This window comes from Cygnus olor, chromosome 1 (assembly GCF_009769625.2).
Source record: "Cygnus olor isolate bCygOlo1 chromosome 1, bCygOlo1.pri.v2, whole genome shotgun sequence".
NCBI lineage: Eukaryota > Metazoa > Chordata > Aves > Anseriformes > Anatidae > Cygnus > Cygnus olor.
In genome coordinates, this window is record NC_049169.1 from 73,210,310 (window position 1) to 73,223,303 (window position 12,994).

The window sequence follows — 12,994 nt, forward strand, 5'->3', positions numbered from 1 at the left end:
CACTGAAATGTGGCAATGCTGAGTCTTGTGGCTGAGAAGGTGCTCTCTGTGTGACGAAGAAATTTAATCAGGAAGAACAGAAGCCTAGACCCAGTTTCCCCAACTGATAATATTGTAATGAGTAATTCAGTGTCACAAAAGCAGCATATTTGAGGCACCAGGGGTCTGAGGGACAGATGAACACTGCTAGGCTGGGCTGCTCACCCTGAAAAAGGTGCAAGTGTCTGCGTGGAGCTCCCTGAAAGCCTCATCAGGCTACTACTTCAGCAGAGCACTTAGTGTGTTTGACTTAACTGTGTTTGTGGGTTACACAGTCTGTGTTGGCTTGCTCATGAGAGGTGTGAAAATGTCTGTTTTTCATGTTCAAACTTGTATTCATGTACAATTGAACTGAAGCTCTGGAATATCATAATCAAGTCTCTAATGACACTAGTAATTAGAACTTAAGAGCCTACTCTACCACTTTTTTTCATCTGTTTTCTCTTCAGTAACCCAGTTTATACATTTCCACATCCAGCTGAGATGGTTTGAAAATGCAATGATTTATTAACATTCTGTAATCTTCCTTCTCCTGCATCTTTGCTGCCTTAGTTAATGATGAAGCATGTCTCCTCTTGTTTTGCCAACTGTATTCTGCAGTTGGCACACCATGTGTTGCTTCAGGCACTCGTGCTTTTCTGTGGAGGACTTCAGAAAGGCTGGCAAATAGAGTAATAAGACGGCAATGAGCAAACTGTTGCATCTGAAAATATCAGTTACTCCGTAGTCTGGGGCCACAGTTGATAATGCTTAAATAGTCATGCTTGTATCTAGTCTTTCAGTTCTTGAATGTTGATTTAGCAGATTTATAAAACATTCAAGCCTGGGAATGAAAGTTGATGCAATTCACAGAGTATGAACGTCAGGTAGCAGCTAGGATTATTTTGTCATTATCTCAAATATAACGATATCTTGCCTTTCTGATTCTAGTCAGTGTGTTATAAATTCCAGCCTTGACTTGCTTAGGAACAGTTACAATGGCTTTCTTGGTGCCAAAGCTATGCTGGGGAAATACATTTTCCGCACTCCACATCTCATGATTTTCAGATTGTTGTTTTCCCCTCATGTGTTTGACAGACATAATCAAACATTCAGACTGTTCCGGTAATTTGAACACCTTGCAGTTTTTTATTTTTAGATCTATTATATATATTTTTAGTATATATAACAATATACATATGTGCTTAGTTCTATCTATACCTCTTTCAGATATATTTATAACGCTTTTGCTATTACTAGGATTGCAAAGACAGAAATGGACTTCGATTTTTTTACAGGAATCATGCTTGGTTGAAGTCAACTTTCAGGTGCGTGTGTCCCGTTAGCTGTGTTCAGTCTCATAATTTACTCATTCTTACTACTGCTTCAGATTAAGCTTCTTCATATACACTATGCAGATAACAGAAACACTAAGGTGTATAGGCTTGTTAAGTCCTTGTTTTCTGATTATGGCATGCCAATCTAGAATCTCTTGTGCTTATTGAAAATAAGAAAAACGAATACATTTGATAGGAATTTCTTGTGATTAAGAATTATTTGTTACAAGAGCTGTAATCAATTTTAAGGTGTTTTCTTTACTATCGAGATAAACTTATGTAAGAATCAAAAAAGAAAACAAGAATCTATTTAGAAAACATATGCTCTGTGCCTTTTGCTCTTGTCTCATCGGAAGTAAGTGGGATCTGACTTTAAGGTTTGCCGTTCAGTTCGGAAACAGTCGTAGAACAAATTCAGTTCTTCCCCCAGGAGCACAGTTACTTAGAAGGAGATGATGCCAACAAGTCAAAGTGGGGTGATGTTCACGACTGTGCATCATCCTTTCTGAAAGGGGTTGGAATAAAGAGCACTGTAATAAAACTTGAATTTCAGGGGTCAGGACTCCACAAATCAGAGCACTTCTCATTTTAAGATAAACTAAGATGTTGACTTTAGGGCAGTCTTGTGCCATTAAGCTGTCATCTGCAACCAGATCAATAAATGACGGGAGAACAATTAGGTTCTAGGGAATTACAGCAGCACTGAAACCCAAGTAAGTAGCAAGAACAGCTTTGCAGAACTGAGTATCAAGAAGAAAGGAAATGTGATGAGAATAAAGGCTGCATGTAAGTTGACTTTGCTGTTTTCAAGCTTGGACTGGCACTGAGGTTGCTCGGTGAAGAGTGACTGTGATGAGTCAACCAACCTGTAGGTACAGTTTCCTTTTTGTTATCCTCCAGCCTCAACCTTTCTGTGCCACTGCAGTTTAGTCAGTGGAAGGTACAAGAGGGTTGTGTAATGAGATGGTGCAAGAGCAGGTTTTAGCATATCTTGCTCAGAGCTTTGTTTGTGGAACCATTCTGAACAGAAATACTAGAAATCTTATTGTTCAGATGATTTCCAAGGCGACAAAATGGGAGGCAGAAGAAGCCTTTCCTTAGGAATCAAGATAAATGACCCATGATGGTTTTATACCCTGACTTCCCTTTATCCTGTGTCTTAAAAAGCGCTTCAGCACTATAATCAAAACACTAATGGGGTAGGGTGCAGAGCTCAGCTTTGCTGGCCATAACAGGTGTGTGAGGCTTTCTCCCTGAAAAAGTCTTGGTTAGCCCAAGAAAAGGTTCCCAAGCCATCTAGTTCATAGTCATGGTGTTCCTGGAAGGATTTAAGGAGGGATTTCCCAAATGCATCTGTCCAGTTTCCTAATTGCAAGTGGAACCTTTAAGTGACATCAAAATATAAATTCATTTTACCATGCAATATTTTACTGACCTTTATTTTTGTACCAAACAGAAACTTCTTATACAATCAAATGTTTTCTTTTTAGCTTCCCCAGCACTTATTACCTTCTTTGTAATCCTTACTGTTGCTTTATATATTCCTTATGTGAAGAGTAATAAATTTTGTGAGGTCTGCAGCTTTTAGTGACATGACTGCAAATAGGATGATAAATGTAGCAACTAAATTTGGTCCTAAAGAAAAGGGTATGTGTGGTGAATCTTCGTATTAATGAATGTTATATGTAGCTATTCCTCTTTGGAATCTGATCACAGTTACAGTGCCTTGCCTGTTTTTTTTAAACATTGCAATCTAAACTAATGTAGAGACACAGGTGTCAAATACACCCTGAAGCGTGTGGGTAGACATTACAAATACTGGGAAAATTTTGGGGTGAAGTCCCAGATCCTCTGAAGTTAATGAGAATTTTGGAGAATTTTTGCCTTTTTTTTCCTTGCTTTTTTTTTTTTTTTTTTTTTGCTTTTAACTTAAGTGGGTGAGAATTTCATTCCCATTAAATATAAAGTTCTAAAATAAACTGGTCGGTGAGCTGCAGAATAATATAGCCGGGTCACTATATATCTGGTCTCTCAAAAAAATCTCCCTCAGCTACACTTGATTCTCCTCTTGTCCCTTTCCTGGGCCCCTCCAGTCTCCAGAGTACGGTTGATCTCTGCCCCCAGTGTCCCACCAGCAATGTCCCATGCCTCTTACCTGTGTATGTCCTTTTTCTATATGTTTTTCTTGGTTGCTACTAGAGCAAAAGGTAGCCTTCACCTTTTCTTGGTGGTTCACAGCAAATGGCTGCTGAAAAGTTAGAAAAAGGCTGAGTTTCCCTGGCCCTTCTGCACCAATAGTAAAAACATGGGGTTGTCTCACTGCTGATTGTTGTGATGATATGATCCTTGAGACCTCCGTCAAATTTGTTTGAAGTTGGCCAATACATTCGAAAGATGGGTGGGAGTAGGAAGGAAGTTGATGTGTTCTGCAAGTCCCATTTCCTTAAACTAAATGTTGAATTTTTTCCACCCATTATATGCACTATTGTATCAGTAACCCTACACCTTTTTATGCATATAGCTAGTTTGCTCTAAGATAGAGTCTGCCTGGTGATCCCATGTTCACATGAGGTGATTGCTGTTATCCTGAAGTCCTAAATACATGCAAGAAAAGAAAAGGGAGAGGACATTCTACAACAAGTTCAACTGCTTATTCAAAGCAGCAAAGCTTATTCAGGACAGGAAATACAGGAGCTATTCTTGCAACATAGTCTGGATGACTTTGACATGAGTGGGTCTCCCATTTACAGATAAATGTGCCAAAACTTTGTTTGTTTACATTCCAATTTTAAAAGCATGTACATTGGTAGCCCTCTGTGAACCCTGTGCTCCTGATGAGTACAAGCTGGAGTAGGAACGGTGTCTGTTACAGCAGCACCTTTTGTCTGTCATCAGCCATTCTGCAACTTGGGTGATGGAAGAGGGGGTAATCCACTGCTGCTCTAAGGTTCTTATTCCATCTGCAAACACCCTCCCATGTCCTTGCCTACAAATTCATGTAGCATTTATTTGAGGTAAATCAACCAAGTTGATGATAAAGCTAAATGTAAATCTTGCCCTTTGAGATGATGTGGGCTGCAAAGTTTCTCACCTGCAGATCATGAGTGAGTAGGAGAGGTTAATCACCCAGCATTTCTCATGCCAACAAATGGAAGAGAGAGTCCAAAGCCATGAACAGATTCTTTGGGGTAATTACATTACGGAAAGATGAGAAACTGCTGTTGGCATACGACTTGTCCCATTTGGACATCTGAAGGAACTTCTGAAAGATACTGGAGACTGAAATACCTTTTTGCTGTTCTGATTTATCTAGAGACAGTGGAAAGTAAAGTCAGCTTTTTAGATCGTTTACTGTTACTTCTGTTGATATGGCTTTTGATTATACCGAAATGGTTATGGCAAGACATTTCAAAGTAATATTGCAACAAGTTTTATTTTGTTTCATTTTTTTAATTTGATTTTTTTCTGTCTGTAGCTGAACTTTGCCTCTTGCACAAAACTGTTCATAATCCCTTTATTGCAGTGGGCTTTGTTTCAGCTTTACAGCCATGGAGGGTGTCTAGTTGTCATAGGTACTGGACATTATGCTGCCTTTTACGTGGGCTTCAGAGTGTATTCCAGGAGTAGCAGGTACTAATTGTGAAAAATTAATAGTATCTGGGAAAAGGGAATTGGAATTTCATGTTGGAGGACTTTCTTACCATTGTCCTGTGGAGTTACTGCCAATGAAAATTACAGTAGCCAATAATCCTAAAGACCATATTATATCTGAAAAAAATCTTTTTCTTTTCAGTACAATTGCAGTGTTAAATACACTTGTCCCCTTTTAAATATTATTTTGGATATAAATATTTTAGGCAAGGCTAATAATGTAATCTGTTGCTAATGTCATTGTCCCTTCTGCAGCTTCTCTATATGACAGGACTAGGGATGCACCATTCCCACAGGGCTTCTCTGCATGCTCCAGAAAATACCTGACTTCTTTGATTTTCTTCCCATTTAACAGAGACAGGTCTGTCGGTGCTGAGCAGATGAGTGAGCAGATGGATTTTCACGGGTGACTTGTTCAGATCAGTTCATGCTGTCTTATTGGGTATATATTCCACAATGATGCTTGGCAGCCTGTTACAAAACGCATAAACTGCCTCATATACATGGCTGCATTGCTACAACTAATTGCCTGGTAAATAGATAGGAAGCCAAAGTCTTTGGAGATTGGAGTAGACCTCGCCACACTTGGAGATTTCTTGTTCTGCAAAAATCCCGTATTTCTGTGCCAGAGTCCTGGAAGCTCCCATCATTCTACTACTGTCATTTCCTAACGAATTGTACCTTGTTGTTGATTTGTTGTAGTGCATAGGCAAAGAAGCCCAGGAGTGACCTGCATCTTTGTGCTTTGAAGGTGTGCAGTTTTTGCCCAAAGAGGCAAACACTGCTGTAAAGGCAGCTCCAGATGCTAGGGAAAGTTTGCATACACTTTGACAGATTTTTGGCAGGTCAGCTTCTGTGCAGCCAGCCTTGGGTCTGATGAGGAAGAGCTAACGCCAGAGCCACTGCAAGATTTTGGCATTGTCACACGGATCTGTGTTGCCACTGGGTTTCAGGTAACAGTCTCATCTCCCATGTTGCTTTTATCTGTATGAATTACTTCCACTCCCTTCCTAAGAGTCAGATGGGCTGGACTCACAGCACACAAACCCTCTCTTCTGGTACTGTGTGACTTTGGTTCAGACTGAATTTACCTCCTGATATCTGCTAATCTCACACTGGACACCTTCTGGTAAAAATAGCATGGTATGTTCTGACCAGTGTACAATCTTCTGCACTGAATCAGGGTTATTGATTTTTGTTGTTGGTGTGTGTTTTTTAGATGCAGAAATCGATATAACCCCTTTATCTTCCCATCACCAGTATATTAAATGAACTTGAAACTTTTAATGAGGATGATTCAAAACTTAGGGTTGTTACATCTTTAAATTCGATAGTGTTCTGAAAGTTAAAGGATGTGTGCACATATTTTGTTCGTTTAGTTATAACTGTTAGGACCATGTCTACTGGGATTTGAAGTCTTTCAGAGGTACAGTGAAAGTCAAATAGAAAAGTGCATGCCCTTTATTTATGTTCTCATCGAAGTCCATGGGTTTTCCTTCTTGCATAAAGTCAGAGAACTTCTATCAGAGAACTTGTATTTGGCCCTTAATGCCTTTTCTGGACCCATCTAAGCATTCAAATACCTTATCACAGGTTGAGTGCTGCCTCCAAAGTGTATTTATATCTATGATAACCTTGTGTAAGTTAGTCATTGAGGTGATGTGGAAGTCTAAAACTGCATTGGTTTTTGAGAACACACTGAAGTAGTAGGAGTGAGAATTGATGTCTCTGAGTAAGTTGGGGAAAAATAGATTAAAAATAGATTTTTTGGTGGAAGGAGCCAAAGAGGACTGTTTATGCCCCAAACGTTGTTCTGACCAATCGGTTCTAATAAAAAGCTGCTGTAGTAATAAATTCTGTCTCTCTTGCATCCATAAACTGCTTTACTACAGTAGCAATATTGGTGCTATATGAAGTGTTTCAAGTTACTTTTAACATAGATGTTCAAAGGATCCAGAAGGAAAAGGAGTTTTAATGTTCTGCACAGCTTGGAAATATAACTGAATTTATAGTTAACCAACTGCACTAACTGCAACATTGATGTAATTTTTTTTTTCCTTGGCATTGCTTGATTTTATCATTTAGCACCACTTCTTTGTTGCGCTTTGTTTTCTCTGATTTTTTTTTTTAAGAGATCTTTCATTCTCCTAAATTAAAAAAATTGTTGTAGTTTGTTTACACTGGTAAAATTTATCCATCCTTCACAGTCTTGGAAGGTAGCACATAAGGGGAGAGCAGAACAAACTAGAAATGTGCTTGCGGGGTGGGGAGGAGGGCATCTGAGGCATGGGGCATCTGAGGCATTAGTTCCTTTGGTGAATTTAGAAAATTATTTAATTTGATTAATATTTTTAAGATATCACTTCGGAATTGTACCTGTTTATTAAAGGGAAAAATAGTAAAGAGACAAACTAGTAAAGGGATAAATGTGAGAAAGATGCTTGAGTGTTGAAAGCCGCTGGGCTTCACAATAGATGAATGCACCATGTGATGGACCTTTTAAAACTGTGCTCTAGTGAACATGCTGGTGAATAATACTGCGTTTGTAGAAGGAGGAGCAGTTTTTGAAATAAGCTTTTTTCTTTTGCTGTTTTTCCTGATCTTTTGAACCCCAAAGTTTGGTAGTGTAAAATCCTATAAATCAAGCTCCAGTCTCTGTGGGGCAGCTGGGTCTGAAGATGGTAGGAGGATTTCCTAGCTGAACTTTTAAGTTGTCCTGTAAAAAAAAATCTTGGGTGCTGTTCACTGTCTCATCCTCCTCTCTTCACACTTACCTCCCTCCCCTTTAACTGTTTTTTAGTGAATGTGGTCTAGGAAGCTGAAAAGTGGTACTATTACTAGCTAGGCTTGTAATCCTATTGGCTTTCTCTTAAAAGAAAACCAGAATCTACTCTTTTTTTTTTCGATGGCTTCTTAATACCAACAAAGTAGCTTCTTGTAAACCGCGTTCTTATTATCCCATTCTTTCCCTGCTGCCCAACTGACAGCCTGTGTTGATTACAGATTTCTTCTGAGGAGTTTTTCAAGGGCTTATGAGCTAAGCTGTGCAAACAGGGTGATTTTCAATTCACACAGGTGTCACCAAATAGCTCTAATGTATTGGGAACTACATGGAATTAATCCTGTCCTGTGGGAGGGTTTTTTTGGGGGGGGTAAAAGCAAGGGGGTTGCTTCATATCCTAGTGTTCATATTATTAATATCATTTTAAAAGATTGGTCATGTTCTTGTAAGCTTTGGGGAGCAAATGGTCATGATAGTGAAAAAGTAACCATTTTACCACAAATATTTTAAACCTAGACCAGAGTCTCAGTTTTATGATTAAATGTTTCAGCTGTCTGTAAGTGTATAACTAATGCATGCGGTATATTGGTTTCCAGTATAAAATCTGTGATTTTCTATCACTTGAGTTGTTCAGCAAACATAATCAGCCTGTAATACATCTCTCTGAAAGGCATATTTCTGTGAATAAAACTCGTCAGTGTTTATCTGCAATAGATGCTTTGTTCCTTCTCACTTAGGGTGTTACTTCTGTGCAGATGATCACTCCTGACAACAGCTCCAGTAATAACACGTGTCCTCTGCTGCAATAAGCTCATGCTGGCCCTGCCACACTCCCTCCAGTGCCTCTGGTGTCACACTGGTGCAGGCACAGGCATTGCAGTGCAGAAGGACGTGAAATCCTTGAGACAGACCATAGCTTGCCTAGTATGCAAGAGCTGTGCGAGAAGGTAGCCAGAATATTTGCCAGTCATGGAAAAGAAATGGGGTAAGGAATGGCAGGATGATGGAGGAGGGTGTCCTGGCTAGCTGAAGTGGCAAAATGGAGTGGGCAAAGTCAGGGAAATGACACCAGGTGGAGGTGTTTGTAAGGGGGCTCTGCAGGGACGAGTGGCTGGGATGGTAACATCACAGCAGATTCAGATTTGTGGGTGACACAGATTGGTGGCACATGAATTAACAGGGAGGGCAGCACCATCGGACTGCGCGATCTGATCCCTGAGAAGTGTGGATCTGTTTGTTAATGTTGTAGTTCAACACGTCAGTGTCAGAGTGCATGCAGGCTTTAGAAAAGATACACAAGCCGTGGAGCACAAGTTATTTAGCATGAGATCATTGATCCTCTGTGCAGAAAGGAAGCAATCCTGAGGTGTGTAAACAGGGGAGTAGTAGGAGTGTGTGCCAGTGCTGTGCCAGTACCAGGAAACTGCAGTACTGGGGAAATACTGAGGGTCAGAAAAAGAGCACAGTCTGCAGAGCTGCCCTGCTGTGGGAGGCACAGAGACCTCCTAACAGAATTCTGCACAGTTCAGAAAGGTTAATGAACAACAAATTTAAAGTATGCACGTTCCTTCATGGAAAAAAAAAAAAAAACACAAACATACATACATACATATATATATATACACACATTGAGTATTAAAAAACTTCCTAATATAGTGGAAATACACATGGCAAGAACCAGAGGCTGAAAAGTGAAAGCAGCTGAATTAAATGAAGTTGCACGTTTTTAGCCAAGAGGATGATTAATCATTGGAACAAATTCTCAAAACAAGGTATTTTCCTAGGCACTGTCTAGTCAATTGTCATTAACTTGGCTTTATAAAGAAAATGTCAGGGTAAAATGTCTGTGATGCATAGGAGGTCATCCTGGCTGATTTAATTCTCCTTCTTAGCCTTAGCTTGCGAACTCCGTGAAAACTGTATAACGGTGTCATAATGGATTTCAGCTTGCTGAAACTGTAGAAGGGTCATTATCTTGACTTGAATGGGGAAATCTAGGTTAGCTTTTGGATGTTGCTGGTAATAAATAATTAGTATTTATGCAATTATTTCTATTAATAATTTTTTCACACGTGCAGGAAGGTGCCTCTAATCTAAAGCCAGATGAACAGACATCAAGGTGAGATATGACCAAGTGAATCAGCAGCTGACCTGGAAAAAGACCCAGTCTGAGACAGGCATGTTTTCATGGGAGGACTCAGCTGTCCCTGAAATCCAGTGTGTTCTTCAGTCTGTATCATTTCTTAATTCTGGAAAGCCAAACATGACAATGTGAATAAAGCCCAGAAAATCACAAAACTGTGTACTGAAAAGCATGAGATCCTAATCAAATTGTATGCATATAAAATACATTTTTATATATTATATAGAGTAGTGTAATATTTTATATTTTTTGTTATATTTATGACATATATATATATAATGTATTATATATTTTTACATAGGTATAATGTTAAACCAAACAACAACAACAAAAGATTTACATTTACTGCATGATTTCTATGTAAATATAAGGCAACACTTCTGTGTGTATTTCTCTTCAGTCAGGAAACACTGTGCTCAGCATTGTCAGCATCAGCTTACCTAAATTTATATAATGGTTTCTGTTACTTGGAACCTGTTGAGATTTTTGGCAGCTCTCCTATTTATTGGTGTCTGAACACTTACAGGTCAGAACAGGGAATGTGTTAGTCTTCTGTTTTCCTGTACTGTCAATCCCAAGTGTCTTCTAGCAGTGCTGCAGGTACTTAAATAAAGAAGGTTAGTACTTACCCTTGATTTTTAGATTTTTGCAAGAAATTAAGAAAATCCCATGATGCCAGTTGAAAGATAGCTAATTGCACCGTATTTGAGATCTCATAACTGCTATTCTTTTGCACATAAGTGACCTGAGAAAGGAATAGGGGCTTCAGGTTTTGATTTTACATTCTTGGCATATATGCTGCTTCTATATAGTACCAGGAAGACAAGCATACAAATGCTGAATGAGCTTGCCAGGAAAGTGAACAAATTAGGTCAGCCTGCCAAAGAATTTAGATTGTTAATTACTACTGTTTAATATCAGCACGTATGAAACAGTTACTTTGAACAGAAATTGTGTTTAAAGTTCTTTGTGTATTTTTTTTAATGAACATTTTCTTGTGAATGATTGATTTAGATGCCTCCTTTAGTAGCTAATACTAAACAAATGGTTGCAGGCTCCACATGGGGTCAGCCCCAGTCTTCCTTACATCTTTGGCCCTGCCTGGGACTACACAGTGTGCCAGTGGCAGTGGGATCATTTACTACAAGTTGAACCAAGCCTGCTGATTTATTTCCTATAATATCAAATGGCCACCATCACATAGCACCATGGCAGAAGAGGGAGATTAAATTATTTTGGGAGCTATGGCACTTGCACGGGAAACCAAACCCCTGGAAGCTGCCGTTTGGGTTGGCCGATCCAGATCCAGCACTTTGTTCTATCCTGAGATGTCTTTTGGATATTTCTTGAAGGTAATTGTTTGGAAATGAATATGAGACAGATGTTGCAGATCCTGTGGTTATAGGATACCAGGTGAGATTTTCCAAAAGTGACTCGTAATTTGGGTGTCTTCATGATGTAGCATGTCAGCTGGTCGGTGGGGAGTGGTGGTGCTCTTTGTCATGAGGACAAGAGCTCGTTGCATTTTGCTCCTCAGATCCCTTTTACAGTGGTGCCTGAAACTACAGGCTGCCATGGCAGGTGATGGCTAGCCAGGCCCACATTGTGGAGAGCATTCAGAAGTCCATTTTCTGCCCTTCTCTGTTTGGATTAGCACTGCTTCTGTAGCCTCTGCCTGCTGATGCCTGCTTTCTCTCTGGGAAGAGACCGTCCGTGTCCTTGCTGGTGTGACCTGTCAAACCAAGGTGTGGTGCTTCTACTCGGGTGGGCGGCCGAGCTCCACCACAACCACTCTCTCACTCCCCCTTCCCAAAGAGAAATGGGGAGAAAATACAATGAAAAGGGGTCAAGGGTTGAGATAAGGACAAGGAGATCACACAGTAATTATTGTGATGGGCAAAACAAACTCAGCATAGGGAGATAGTAAGATTTATTACCTATTACTAACAAGTTAGAGAAGTGAGAAACAAAGGAAAGAAACCAAAAGCACCTTCCCCCCCCATCCACCCTCTTCCACCTCCTCCCCCCCCCGGAGCGGCACAGGGGAATGGGAGAATGGGGGTTATGGTCAGTCTATAGCTCTTCTTCTCTGCCACTCCTTCTCGGTCACTCTCGTCCCCTGTGCTGTGGGGTCCCTCCCATGGGATGCAGTCCTTGCTGAACTGATCTGGCGTGGGCTGCCCACAGGCAGCAGCTCTTCAAGAACTGCTCCAGATATGGGTCCGTACCACAGGGTCCATCCCTCAGGAGTGAACTGCTCCAACCTGGATCCCCCACAGGCAGCAGCTCCTGCCAGGTCACCTGCTCCTGCGTGGGCTCCTCTCCATGGGCTACAGGTCCGGCCCGGAATCTGCTCTGGCAGGGGTCTTCCACAGGCCGCAGCCTCTGTCGGTGCAGGTCCACCTGCTCCACCGTGGTCTCCTCCACGGGCTGCAGGGTGGAACCCTGCTCCACCGTGGTACTCCATGGGCTGGAGGGGGACAGCCTGCTTCACCATGGTCCTCACCACAGGCCGCAGGGGACTTCTGCTCCAGCGCCTGGCGCACCTCTTCCCCTCCTTCTTCACTGACCTTGGTGCCTGCAAGGCTGTTTCTCACACCTCTCACTCTCCCAGCTGCTGTGTGTGGCGCAGCTTTTTTTTTTTTTCCCTGTCTTAAATATTCTCTCACAGAGGTGCAAAACAACATCACTTGTTGGCTCAGCTCTGGTCAACAGTGAGGCTCTTACCAAACATGGGGCAGCTTCTGGATTCTTCTCACAGAAGCCATCCCTATGGCCCCCTGCTACCAAAACCTTGCCACGTAAACCCATTACACAAGGTCTGTGCCTCCTGCAGTTTCTAGCCTGGCAAAAAAATGATCCATCTCCTTTTGAATTACAGTAAAGCTTAAGTGCTTGGCACTTGAGGCAGAGATTTGCTGTGAGCCGCGGTGTCCTGACTTGCATGTTGTTCTGCCTGGGAATCAGACCCTAAGTTAGTGGAGAAACTTCCTTAACCTAGGGAAAAATGTCACAGTTGATTAGAGAGAGGCTGTTCCCTGTTGTTATCTGTAACGGGATGGG

General features: G+C 41.0%; 1 protein-coding gene and 1 long non-coding RNA gene across 12 annotated transcripts in view; both read left to right on the forward strand.

Moving 5' to 3' along the window:
- KIAA0930 (KIAA0930 ortholog) overlaps positions 1-12,994 on the forward strand; it is a 63,909-nt gene that overhangs the window by 34,209 nt on the left and 16,706 nt on the right. The gene's annotated exons all lie outside the window — the stretch shown is intronic.
- Positions 5,732-10,557, forward strand: LOC121073952. The gene is made up of 2 exons (XR_005822026.1): positions 5,732-8,773; positions 9,867-10,557. It is a non-coding gene; the product is annotated as an uncharacterized LOC121073952 (long non-coding RNA).